Source organism: Moschus berezovskii, chromosome 4, assembly GCF_049115385.1.
Source record: "Moschus berezovskii isolate FMDL1 chromosome 4, NW_MosBer_1.0, whole genome shotgun sequence".
Taxonomy (NCBI): domain Eukaryota; kingdom Metazoa; phylum Chordata; class Mammalia; order Artiodactyla; family Moschidae; genus Moschus; species Moschus berezovskii.
The window spans coordinates 119581249-119594446 of NC_142463.1; the positions used below are offsets into that span (position 1 = coordinate 119581249).

Below are 13198 nucleotides of genomic sequence, written 5' to 3' on the forward strand. Positions count from 1 at the left end.
AAAGCTGCAGCAGATCAACTGTGATTTTTGTTTCTAAAGAGCAGAGTTCTCACTCAAAATATGTGTGTGTACTTCCATTCTGTTTTTATCCCTAATGTTTCAAATTACAGTGCAAACCTCCTAAGCTGATAAATTTGCTTTTTAGAGATTCTTTCTTATAAAACAATATAGCGAGCTGTTTCTGAAAGATGAAGAATGATAGTTGAAATGCTTAATGTTGCTGTGTAATTTACTAATGCTTTCAGAAATAGGAATGTGATGTCAGTGGCAGATGCTTCATACAAATGAAAAAATAATTAAATGTATAACTTTTGTTAAAAGAGAAACATGTGAGCTAATGCTTAATCTAGATTTTCAATATATTTGAATTTATTTTATTTATTTATTTATTTTACACAGTGAAAACTCTTATATTTGGAATTAGCCAGCTGGACTCAGTTTAGATGATCCCAATTTTGTTGGCAACATCCAAAGCATCATAGTCAGGAGCCAGTCGAACATATGCCTTCTTCTCTCCATCAGGCCTGATCAGAGTATTGACCTTAGCCACGTCAATGTCATAGAGCTTCTTCACAGCCTGTTTAATTTGGTGCTTGTTGGCCTTAACATCCACGATGAACACCAGTGTGTTGTTGTCTTCTATCTTCTTCATGGCTGACTCGGTAGTGAGAGGGAATTTGATGATAGTATAGTGGTCAAGTTTGTTTCTCCTAGGGGTGCTCTTCCAAGGATATTTGGGCTGCCTCCTTAGCCACAGTGTTTTGGGCTGCCGGAAGGTGGGTGACGTCTGGATCTTCTTTTTCTTGTGGCTGTGGACACCTTTCAACACTGCTTTCTTGGCCTTCAAAGCCTTTTCTTTGGCTTCAGCTTTAGGAGGGGCAGGGGCTTCCTTTTTCGCCTTCGGCGCCATCTTCCTGAATTTATTGTAGTATATACTAATAATAATTCCATTGGTTTTAGAATGTTTATCTTTTCTAATGCATAGAAGCAAATATGTTATTAACATTCATAATTTCCAGATCTGATGTCCCCAGAGTCCCCCAGTGACAACCATTGATGTCATATCCAGACTAGCTCAGGTTGTGAGGTGATGATGGCTAAAGCTGGAGGCACATTACCTGTCTATATCCATCAGCTGGTAGAATATGATCCTAATTTCAAGGTTAGAAAATGAGATTCTGGAATATGATTAACAAATCCTGAGAGGGCTTTGTCCATTGACTCTCAAACTTTCTCCACCTCCACAGCAGTGACTTCTTCATTTGTGTTGACATGGTTGCATTTCTTATCTTCTGTGTTGGTCTCTTTAATTAGCACTTTCGTATCCTACCAGAGAGTTTGAAAATACATTCCTGACTACTTGGATAAAGCCCTGATAAACCACTATATCCTTGAGAAAGCCCTTCACTGGAGTCTTGGATAGCACTATTCACTGTCCTCATGAATTATCTAAAGCTCATGGACGCTGCTACCATACTGTTGGACCAATGGCCAGTCCACCTTTCTACACTCTACACACGATTGTACCCCTATCCCTCATACTGCAGTGAGTCTCCCCTAACCTGAAATTCCAATGTGCTGGAGTAAATGATGTATAAACAAGATAAACACATTCACTAACTCAGTTATGTTTTATGTTAAGTCCTGCAACCATTAGTGAGAGATCTTTCTCTTAAAGTTGAAACTATGACTGGACTCATGCCTCCTGATGTTGAGACAAAACAGTTACCTACATCTGTGTGGTTAAATTCCATCTGATAGCTTAGATGTTCTTCTTCAGGTGAAATTATTTCCTTTCTCCCCTTATAGGTGGTTTAGGGTTCATAACCCTGTTCTGTCTGATTCTGGTTTCAGCTCCCTTTGGCACAGTCTGTATTTTGATAACCTATGTGTTATCTTTCCAAAACTTTCACAGGAAAAAAAAGATGAAAACTTTATGAATTTTAGGGAGAACAATTTCTCATATCCTTTATAGTATAATATATAATACATCTTTTATATACTATGGTAGAATTAAATACAGTTTTGTGTTGGTTTCTTTAATAGATTTTACTTTTTAGCTCTTTAGAGGAGGTTTTAGCTCTTTAAGGGCAGGTAAAAAGTCTCTTGATGAAAGTGAAAGAGGAGAGTGAAAAGGTTGGCTTGAAGCTCAACATTCAGAAAACAAAGATCATGGCATCTGGTCCCATCACTTCATGGGAAATAGATGGAAAAACAGTGGAAACAGTGTCAGACTTTATTTTTTTGGGCTCCAAAATCACTGCAGATGCTGATTGCAGCCATGAAATTAAAAGACGCTTACTCCTTGGATGGAAAGTTATGACCAACTTAGATAGTATATTAAAAAGCAGAGACATTACTTTGCCAACAAAGGTTCGTCTAGTCAAGGCTATGGTTTTTCCCGTGGTCATGTATGGATGTGAGAGTTGGACTGTGAAGAATTGATGCTTTTGAACTGTGGTGTTGGAGAAGACTCTTGAGAGTCCCTTATACTGCAAGGAGATCCAACCAGTCCATTCTAAAGGAGATCAATCCTGGGTGTTCATTAGAAGGACTGATGTTAAAGCTGAAACTGCAATACTTTGGCCACCTCATGCGACGAGTTGACTCACTGGAAAAGACTCTGATGCTAGGAAAGGTTGGGGGCGGGAGGAGAAGGGGACGACAGAGAATGAGATGGCTGGATGGCATCACCGACTCTGTGGTCATGAGTTTGAGTGAACTCCGGGAGTTGGTGATGGACAGGGAGGCCTGGCGTGCTGTGATTCATGGGATCACGGAGAGTCGGACACGACTGAGCGACTGAACTGAACTGACTGAACTGAAAATTCATCTTTAATTTATTTGCTATGTCTTATATCCTTCTTAAAGAATAGATGTAACACAATTAAGAGCGAGAAGACTCTTTTTAGGATTGGGAGATGAGTTCTCATACCAATTTTGGCAAAAGTGTTTATATGACCATGTATAAGCCATTTATTTATTTGCATTAGTTTTATAATCTGTTTATTAAAAAGGGTACCGTATTGCACATAAAATTTATAATGAAATAAAGTATTAGTCATTTGTTTGTGAATCTTTGTGACCCCCATGGACTGTAGCCTGCCATGTTTCTCTGTCCATTGAATTCTCTAGGCAAGAATACTGGAATGGGTAGCCATTCCCTTCTCCTGGGAACCTTCCTGACCCAGGGGTTGAACCCAAGTCTCTTATATTGCAGGCAGATTCTTTACTGTATGAGCCACCAAGGAAGTCCAAGAGCTGTGTGATGCACTGGCTGCATTTTAAGTTAAAATTTTAATAGTTGCAACAATAAGTGTTATCTATTAGGATACTCAGTTTATTCTCAATTAAAGACTAACATTTGTATTTTGATATAGCAGAAATGACTGTTATTGCTTATTAATATGTTTGCTACAGAAGCAGAATTGTATAGGAAAGAAAAGACACGTGTGTACTTATTTCAAACCCTTAGAGTTTTAGCATCTATCACCATAATTTTCAAGTGGAAATGTGATGTAAAGAACTTTGATCTCAGTAATTTGAGGATGTCTGCATATCCTTAGGAAAATTATTTTACCTACCCAAGATTTAATGTCTTCAGCTGAGAATTGAGCATAAGTGTAACTATCTTCTATAATTCATAAACATACCTATAACTTATGAGAGAGGAATTTGTAAATATTGCATACTGTTGGAAGGTTCTCTGAAGACCTACAAGACCTTCTAGTACTAAAACCCCCAAAAGATGTCCTTTACATTATAGGGGACTAGAATGCAGAAGTAGGAAGTCAAGAAATATCTGGAGTAACAGGCAAATTTGGGCTTGGAGTACAGAATGAAGCAGGGCAAAGGCTAATGAGTTCTGCCAAGAGAACACACTGGTCATAGCAAACACCCTTTTCCAACAACACGAGAGAAGACTCTACACAAGGACATCACCAGATGGTCAACAACAAAATAAGATTGATTATATTCTTTGTAGCCAAAGATGGAGAAGCTCTATACAGTCAGCAAAAACAAGACTGGGAGCTGACTGTGGCTCAGATCATGAACACCGTATTGCCTAATTCAGAATTAAATTGAAGAAAGTGGGGAAAACCGCTAGACCATTTAGATATGACCTAAACAAAATCCCTTAGAATACACAATGGAAGTGAGAAATAGACTTAAGGGACTAGATCTGATAGAGTGCCTGATGAACTATGGACAGAGGTTTGTGACATTGTACAAGAGACAGGGATCAAGACGATCCCCAAGAAAAAGAAATGCAAAAAAGCAAAATGGTTGTCTGAGGAAGACTTACAAATAGCTGTAAAAAGAAGAGAAGTGAAAAGCAAAGGAGAAAAGGAAAGATACCCATTTGAATGCAGAGTTCCAAAGAATAGCAAGGAGAGATAAGAAAGCCTTCCTCAGCTATCAATGCAAAGAAATAGAGGGAAAAAATAGAATGGAAAAGACTAAAGATCTCTTCAATAAAATTAGAGATACCAAGGGAACATGTCATGCAAAGATGGGCTCGATAAAGGATAAAAATGGTATGGACCTAACAGAAGCAGAAGATATTAAGAAGAAATGGCAAGAATACACAGAAGAACTATACAAAAAAGATCTTCATGACCCAGATAATCACGATGGTGTGATCACTCAACTCAGCTAGAGCCAGACATCCTGGAATGTGAAGTTGAGTGGGCCTTAGGAAGCATCACTATGAACAAAGCTAGTGGAGGTGACAGAATTCCAGTTGAGCTATTTCAAATCCTGAAAGATGATGCTGTGAAAGTGCTGCATTCAATATACCAGCAAATTTGGAAAACTCAGCAGTGGCCACAGGACTGGAAAATGTCAGTCTTCATTCCAATCTTAAAGAAAACAATGCTAAAGAATGCTCAAACTACCCCACAATTGCACTCATCTCACATGCTAGTGAAGTAATGCTCAAAATTCTACAAGCCAGGCTTCAGCAATATGTGTACTGTGAACTTCCAGATGTTCAAGCTGATTTTAGAAAAGGCAGAGGAACCAGAGATCAAATTGCCAACATTCATTTTATCATCCAAAAAGCAAGAGAGTTCCAGAAGGCCATCTATTTCTGCTTTATTGACTATGCCAAAGCCTTTGTCTGTGTGGATCATGATAAACTGTGGAAAATTCTGAAGGTGATTGGGATACCAGACCACCTGACCTGCCTCTTGAGAAACCTGTATGCAGGTCAGGAAGTAACAGTTAGAACTGGACATGGAACCCTGCTTATTTAACTTATATGCAGAGTACATCATGAGGAATGCTGGGCTGGAGGAAGCACAAGCTGGAATCAAGATTGCCAGGAGAAATATCAATAACCTCAGATATGCAGATGACACCACCCTTATGGCAGAAAATGAAGAAGAACTAAAGAGCCTCTTGATGAAAGTGAAAGAGGAGAGTGAAACAGTTGGCTTAAAGCTCAACATTCAGAAAACTAAGATCATGGCATCTGGTCCCGTCACTTCATGGCAAATAGATGGGGAAACAATGGAAACAGTGGCTGACTTTATTTTGCTGGGCTCCAAAATCACTGAAGATGGTTACTGCAGCCACGAAATTAAAAGATGCTTACTCCTTGGAAGGAAAGTTGTGACCAACCTAGACAGCATATTAAAAATCAGAGACATTACTTTGCCAACAAAGGTCTGTCTAGTCAAGGCTATGGTTTTTCCCGTGGTCATGTATGGATGTGAGAGTTGGACTGTGAAGAAAGCTGATCACCAAAGAACTGATGCTTTTGAACTGAGGTGTTGGAGAAGACTCTTGAGAGTCCCTTGGACTGCAAAGAGATCCAACCTATCTATCCTAAAGGAGCTCAGTCCTGGGTGTTCACTGGAAGGACTGATGCTGAAGCTGAAACTCCAATACTTTGGCCACCTGATGAGAAGAGCTGACTCATTTGAAACAACCCTGATGCTGGGAAAGATTGAGGGCAGGAGAAGAAGGGGATGACAGAGAATGAGAGGGTTGGATGGCATCACTGACTCAATGAACATGGGTTTGGGTAGACTCCAGCAGTTGGTGAAGGATAGGGAGGTCTGGCATGCTGTGGTTCACGTGGTCACAAAGAGTCAGAGACGACCGAACGACTGAACTGAATAAAATGTAAGCTATGTGAAAGTGAAAGTGTTAGTTGCTTAGTCATGTCTGACTCTTTGTGACCCCATGGACTTTAGCCCATCACGCTCTTCTGTCCATGGGATCCTCCTGTCAAGAATACTGGAGTTGGTAGCTATTCCCTTTTCTGGTGTATCTTCCCCATTCAGGGATTGAACCCAAGTCTCCTGGACTACAGACAGATTTTTCTAATTGTCTCTGCCACCATGGAAGTCTCAAAATTAAATAACTTCTAAAAATTAAATAACTTCTTTTGTAAACAAAATTAAATAACTTCTAAACTAGTCAACTGTACTGTTATTATTACCTAAAGCAGAGGTAATTTCTCAGTACCTACAGTGCCAGTTGTCGACATAAACTAGTGAGGTAGGTGGGGAGTAAATGATGAATAGTATCTTACACTGGGCTTCTGCTTTGCAAAAGTAGTATTTAGTGATGGGAACTGTGGCAAGCTGGAAAGAACATGCTCTAAGGAACTGGTGGTTACTAATCTCCAAGCAATTATTAGCATATGCAAAAGCCTGGAGAAGAATCCCATGGGTAGAGGAACCTGGCTGGCTATTGTCCACAGGGTCACAAAGAATTAGACACAACTGAAGCCACTTAGCACACAGGCAAAGTCAGACCCAGTTTGGGCAGAATCTCCAGTTTTCTGTGGAGTCTAGAAACCCAAATTAGTAGGTATAATTTTCCAGTTCTTCTGTGTTGTCAACTAGTTCAAATTTAAAACACTATATGGGTCAACATTAGATTAGGTCAACATAAGATTAAGTTCCACAAAACATACCTTCAGGCAAATGTTCAACTTCTGACCTAAGCATTAACTAACACTACAGCTCAAATCCTTACTGAAAGCGCCTACAACTTTTTCCAGTTACTATGAGGAAGTCTTCTTCCACTTAGCAATAATGATCATGAGGGATTTAATTTGGGGTTTGAGTGAGTGAAGCCAGAAATCCCTGGAGAAATATGGGACAACAGTTCTAAGAAATGGAAAATGCAAGATTGGTGAACAAATGTGCATCCTACTTACCACGCGGAAAGGAGATTCCCTGGATGCCTGTAAGGATGGTTACCAAAATAATAGCTGGCAATGCACAGTCAGATTCTATTATAGCATGCTAGAGCGCTCTCAATCTCTGGGTCCCCAAGAAGCCTTTTCTTTCATTGTTTCTTCACTACAGGTTATTTCTGAAGCTTTCATGCTATCCTATTAGAGAAGAGAATGTATGCTTCATGAATACTGAGTGTCTAATTCACCTTTGAACCCTCCATGATGTTGAGGGTGTTATTCTACACATAATGCTCAATAAATCTCATTGAATATTGAGCAAGTGTGAAATCTATATGTGTCAGACATAGTACATTTTCTGAAGATCATGTGGTAAAGTTCAAAACAAAACCGAACAAAACTGAGGAAGGGTAAGAACGGGAGAGGAATCTACAAATGTGGTTCTGCTAAGATTCTACAGTGACATAGATGAATGATCTTGAACAAATCACTTCAAAATTCTAGGACTTAATTTCAACATCTGTTACTTGCAAAAGCTGAATTAGATACTAACTTCCCTTATGGCTGTAGCAGTCTATGATTGTCTTCTATCCTTGAAATCAACAAGGATGTCCATGGAATATTTTTGGAAGATGTTTTGGAAACACTAGAATTCTGCTTCATTTTTGCCTCTAAGAAAACCTGAGCCAGACTCTTCAACCATTTTTTCATTCTCAAGCTCATTTTATGATGATGGCTTCAGATAAAACACAATTGCTCTGCCCCTTAAAATTTATTGTTAAAGAGATCCAAGGTATATTTCCTTCTATTTTGTCTATGGACATAATGATCTAGTCAAACAACACTGCAACCCACTTCCAGCTACTCAAGAGGTCAGAGGAAGTACAATCAAACAACCTCTTAATGGGAAATTCCAAGAAATAAAACCAGTTTCTTGAGCTGCTGAGATAAAGTTAAGGTTGAATTGCATTTCCTCATTTCTGCTCAGAAATAGAAGAGAAAAGCTACACTGGAAGTCAGGAGACAGGTGTTCCAGGAATTTCGATAGATGCCTGACAGGCCTGCATTCATCATTCAGACCACTATGAGAAATGGTGATTGGAAACTGATGTTATCAAACTACTTAATCTCACTCTCATCACACTGCCTTTCCCTGAACCCTGCTACACAATGTTCCGGAATAGAGACAGTCATACATTTGCCTCTGATGGCAGTTTCTGATTATCAGCAACCAGGTCCAGCCTGAATCTACTTGTGGAGAAGTTTGTCTTTAGTATTAAAGCTACTTTATTTTGGTCATTCATTTATTCACTTACTTCAACATTTATTTATTCATTCATTCAACAAACATTCCTTGGCCACCCTTTCTAGCCAGGCATGGGTGTGTTCCCTGGGATCAAAACACAAGTCACACGTTTGTTGATTGAATAATGAGTGAGTGAATGAATGAATGGATGCATTCCATTATAGTTTACAGTTTCTTCAGGCACTACCAATCCAGTGGGGAAAGTAGAGCAGTAAATCCGTCCGTTCCGTTCCGTTGCTCAGTCGTGTCCGACTCTTTGCGACCCCGTGGACTGTAGCCTACCAGGCTTCTCCATCCATGGGATTCTCCAGGCAAGAATACTGGAGTGGGTTACCGTTTCCTTCTCCAGGGGATCTTCCCCACCCAGGGATCGAACCCGGGTCTCCCGCATTGGAGGTAGACGCTTTAACCTCTGCGCCACCAAGTGCTATGGTAGAGATGGACCATGTGTAATGGAGCCCATAAAGGGAACACTGGTGCTCCCTGAGGGGCTCACAGAGACTTCTCCAAGTGGAGAGATTTTGTGCACAGTTGTCCTTAGCAGCCAGCCTCTAAGAATGGTAATCTAGTCCAGAAAGTTTGATATCCTCAGCTGGTAAACAGTTCAACTTTGACATAAATGAGATCACCAGGAATGAGAGGAGGAGGACAGAATCGGGAGTCACAAAAACAGCAGACACCTTGTGTTTTTAGTCTCTGTGCCTAATGAAATACTCTTTGGGTGTTTCTAACGTTCAAGTGAAAAAGAGTGATATAACTTAAATGACTAGCCATCGGTGGTAAAGATGGAGGAAGTTTTAGATAGTTGCAGTATATTAATAACAGACAATCAAGTCTGAAATTCTGACAGTGGAATTTCAAATATGAAGCAAAAAGTGACAAAGAATTTTCAAGGGAATGAGTTTTCTCTGCTGACTATGAAATTATACCTGTTTTTGCCTCTGCTTGCAAGTCAATCCTGGATCATCCACTGCATCTACAAACATTTTGTGTGTGTATAGTAAAAAATCAATTGTTTCCTGGTAAAAAAAAAATATATATATATATATATATATATTTATATACACATATAATTGCTATTTTTTATATTATTATTAATAAGGCTGTTATTAAGTCAGGCACTCTGACAGGTAATTTACATATAAATACCTTGTCTTATTTAATTCTCAAAACAAAGATTTAGAATAAAGGAGCAAGAAGCAGAATGGAACTATTTAGTTTGTCTTATATAGGAAAACATTTAAAAATAATGCTTTAGAAATTGGAATATATATTAAAACTATTAGGTAAAAAGGCATGATGCATAATAGTTTATAAAAATTATGAGTTTATTAATATGACTAAAAGAACATGGGTAAATTTCTTAAAATGAATGAATTTATTATTGAAGATACTGGAGTAAACAGCAAGTAGTTGGTATTCTATCATGTCACGATAATTAATTCTGATGGCTTCCCTAATATATAACAAATATTGGCTCCATGCCATTTGAAAAAACCCTACTCTAATGCTCGACCAAGATAATTTTTGTCATCTTAAAAGGATAATTCAAATAAGTGAATTTTCATTTGGAAGTCCATCTGGTATGCTGGAGAAGAAACCAGGTAAGGATTTGGAAGTTCCTTGTCCTTCTGTAAGCGTCTTTTAAATTCATGGATGCAATCAGCATCTGCAGTGATTTTGGAGCCCAAAAAAATAAAGTCTGACACTGTCTCCACTGTTTCCCCATCTATTTCCCATAAAGTGATGGGACCAGATGCCATGATCTTCGTTTTCTAAATGTTGAGCTTCAAGCCAACATTTTTACTCTCCTCTTTCACTTTCATCAAGAGGCTTTTGAGTTCCTCTTCACTTTCTGCCATAAGGGTGGTGTCATCTGCATATCTGAGGTTATTGATATTTCTCTCAGCAATCTTGATTCCAGCTTGTGCTTCTTCCAGCCCAGCGTTCCTCATGATATACTCTGCATATAAGTTAAATAAGCAGGGTGACAATATACAGCCTTGACGTACTCCTTTTCCTATTTGGAACCAGTCTGTTGTTCCATGTCCAGTTCTAACTATTGCTTCCTGACCTGCATACAGGTTTCTCAAGAAGCAGGTCAGGTGGTCTGGTATTCCCATCTCTTTCAGAATTTTCCACAGTTTATTGTGATCCACACAGTCAAAGGCTTTGGCATAGTCAATGAAGCAGAAATAGATGTTTTTCTGGAACTCTCTTGCTTTTTCTATGATCCAGCAGATGTTGGCAATTAGATCTCTGGTGCCTCTGCCTTTTCTAAAACCTGCTTGAACATCTGGGAGTTCACAGTTCACATATTGCTGAAGCCTGGCTTGTAGAATTTTGAGCATGACTTTAGTAGCGTGTGAGATGAGTGCAATTGTGCGGTAGTTTGAGCATTCTTTGGCATTGCCAGCAGCCATGAAATTAAAAGACGCTTACTCCTTGGAAGGAAAGTTATGACCAACCTAGATAGTATATTAAAAAGCAGAGACATTATTTGGCCAACAAAGGTCCATCTAGTCAAGGCTATGGTTTTTCCAGTGTTCATCTATGGATGTGAGAGTCGGACTGTGAAGAAAGCTGATCCCCGAAGAATTGATGCTTTTGAACTGTGGTGTTGGAGAAGACTCTTGAGAGTCCCTTGGACTGCAAGGAGATCCAACCAATCCATTCTAAAGGAGATCAATCCTGGGTGTTCATTGGAAGGACTGATGCTAAAGCTGAAACTCCAATACTTTGGCTACCTCATGCGATGAGTTGACTCACTGGAAAAGACTCTGATGCTGGGAAGGATTGGGGGCAGGAGGAGAAGGGGACGACAGAGAATGAGATGGCTGGATGGAATCACCGACTCTATGGACATGAGTTTGAGTGAACTCTGGGAGTTGGTGATGGACAGGGAGGCCTGGTGTGCTGTGATTCCTGGGGGTCGCAAAGAGTCGGACACGACTGAGTGACTGAACTGAACTGAACTGAACTGCCCTTCTGTGGCCACTCGCCCGGGTGACCTTGTGCAAGTCACTTACTCTGCTTGCACAGAGTCCTCTGAAAAATGAAGACTGAGGTCCTATAACCCTCAAAGGAGAGCTCTTAAGGATAAGGAAACAGTTAGTGATGTTTCCTGCTCCTCATTCCATTCCCATTCTTGCCCTTCCCCTCATTAACCAGGCCCTCCATATCAGTCATATGGTGGGGGAGCTTTCCAGCTGAAGGCAGTCTCCCTGCTGAGTACAATAATCGTAGGTAATCTTAATTTATTGAGCCTATGCTATGGTCCAGGTACTGTACTTAATGATTTACCTACATCAAATCATGTAATCCTTACAAAAACCCTGTGAACTGCAGATGTTATCATCTGCTGCTGCTGTTGCTGCTAAGTCACTTCAGTCATGTCCGACTCTGTGTGACCCCATAGACGGAAGCCCACCAGGCTCCCCTGCCACTGGGATTCTCCAGGCAAGAACACTGGAGTGGGTTGGCATTTCCTTCTCCAATGTGTGAAAGTGAAAAGTGAAAGTGAAGTCGCTCAGTCGTGTCCGACCCATAACGACCCTACGGACTGCAGCCTACCAGGCTCCTCCATCCATGGGATTTTCTAGGCAAGAGTGCTGGAGTGGCTTGCCATTGCCTTCTCTGGTTATCATCTGCAGTATACAGAAAAAGAAACTGGGGCATAGAGCACTTAGGTAACTTTCACAGAATTATGTTAGTTTTGAAAGGCCAAGGTGGGCTTCAGTCTCAAGCTGATCAGTCCATCTTCTACCTTTTAATATTACTCAAATTGGTTTCTACTAGGGTGAACTGCTCTAATAGTGTTCAGAAGATCTCACAGCATTTCTGTTCATTTTAGACTTTTCATACCCTATTGTGAATTCCTTTGTGAAATCAAATATATTTTATTTACCTACTTTCTCAGTTCATGTGTCTCAGCACAGCATCTGACACATGGAAGGGCCTTATGATAGCTGAATGAATTGTAACCATGTTCATTAGGAACATGATTTAACTTCGGAGACCTCACTTAAAGCAGCAGTTTGAAATCTAAGCTCCTCCAAGGGTCAGTGAATGGGTCTTAGTATTTCCATGTCTTCCTCACTTTCAAGAATTGCAGATAATGGGAATTATTTTTTTGTTTTATTTTTCTTCACGTAGGGATAGAGTCCATAATCAACAGGATTTAAAGGAGTCGCTGTTCCGCCAAAATTTGAAGTGTAACTGGAAGCATCATTGGCTACTGGGAATGTTTTTTTTAACTGAGTTGACTACAAATTGAATTGTGTTGATTGTTATTACAGGAGTTAGTGACTAAATTGTCTTGCTGTTAGCAGTACTGAAGTAAAACAAAATGCCAACTTTAACTGCACATCAGTTCAGTTCAGTTCATTTCAGTCGCTCAGTCGTGTCCGACTCTTTGCGACCCCATGAATCACAGCACCCCAGGGCTCCCTGTCTATCACCAACTCCCGGAGTTCACTCAAACTCATGTCCATAGAGTCAGTGATGCCATCCAGCCATCTCATTCTCTGTTGTCCCCTTCTCCTCCCGCCCCCAATCGCTCCCAGCATCAGAGTCTTTTCCAGTGAGTCAACTCATTGCAAGACGTGGCCAAAGTATTGGAGTTTCAGCTTTAGCATCAGTCCTTCCAATGAACACCCAGGATTGATCTCCTTTAGAATGGACTGGTTGGATCTCCTTGCAGTCCAAGGGACTCTCAAGAGTCTTCTCCAACATCA

At 40.1% G+C, this 13198-nt stretch overlaps 1 pseudogene; it reads right to left on the reverse strand.

The window, feature by feature from the left end:
* Positions 1–406: 406 nt before the first annotated feature.
* On the reverse strand, positions 407–913 carry LOC129541173 (large ribosomal subunit protein uL23 pseudogene; annotated as a pseudogene).
* Positions 914–13198: the final 12285 nt, after the last annotated feature.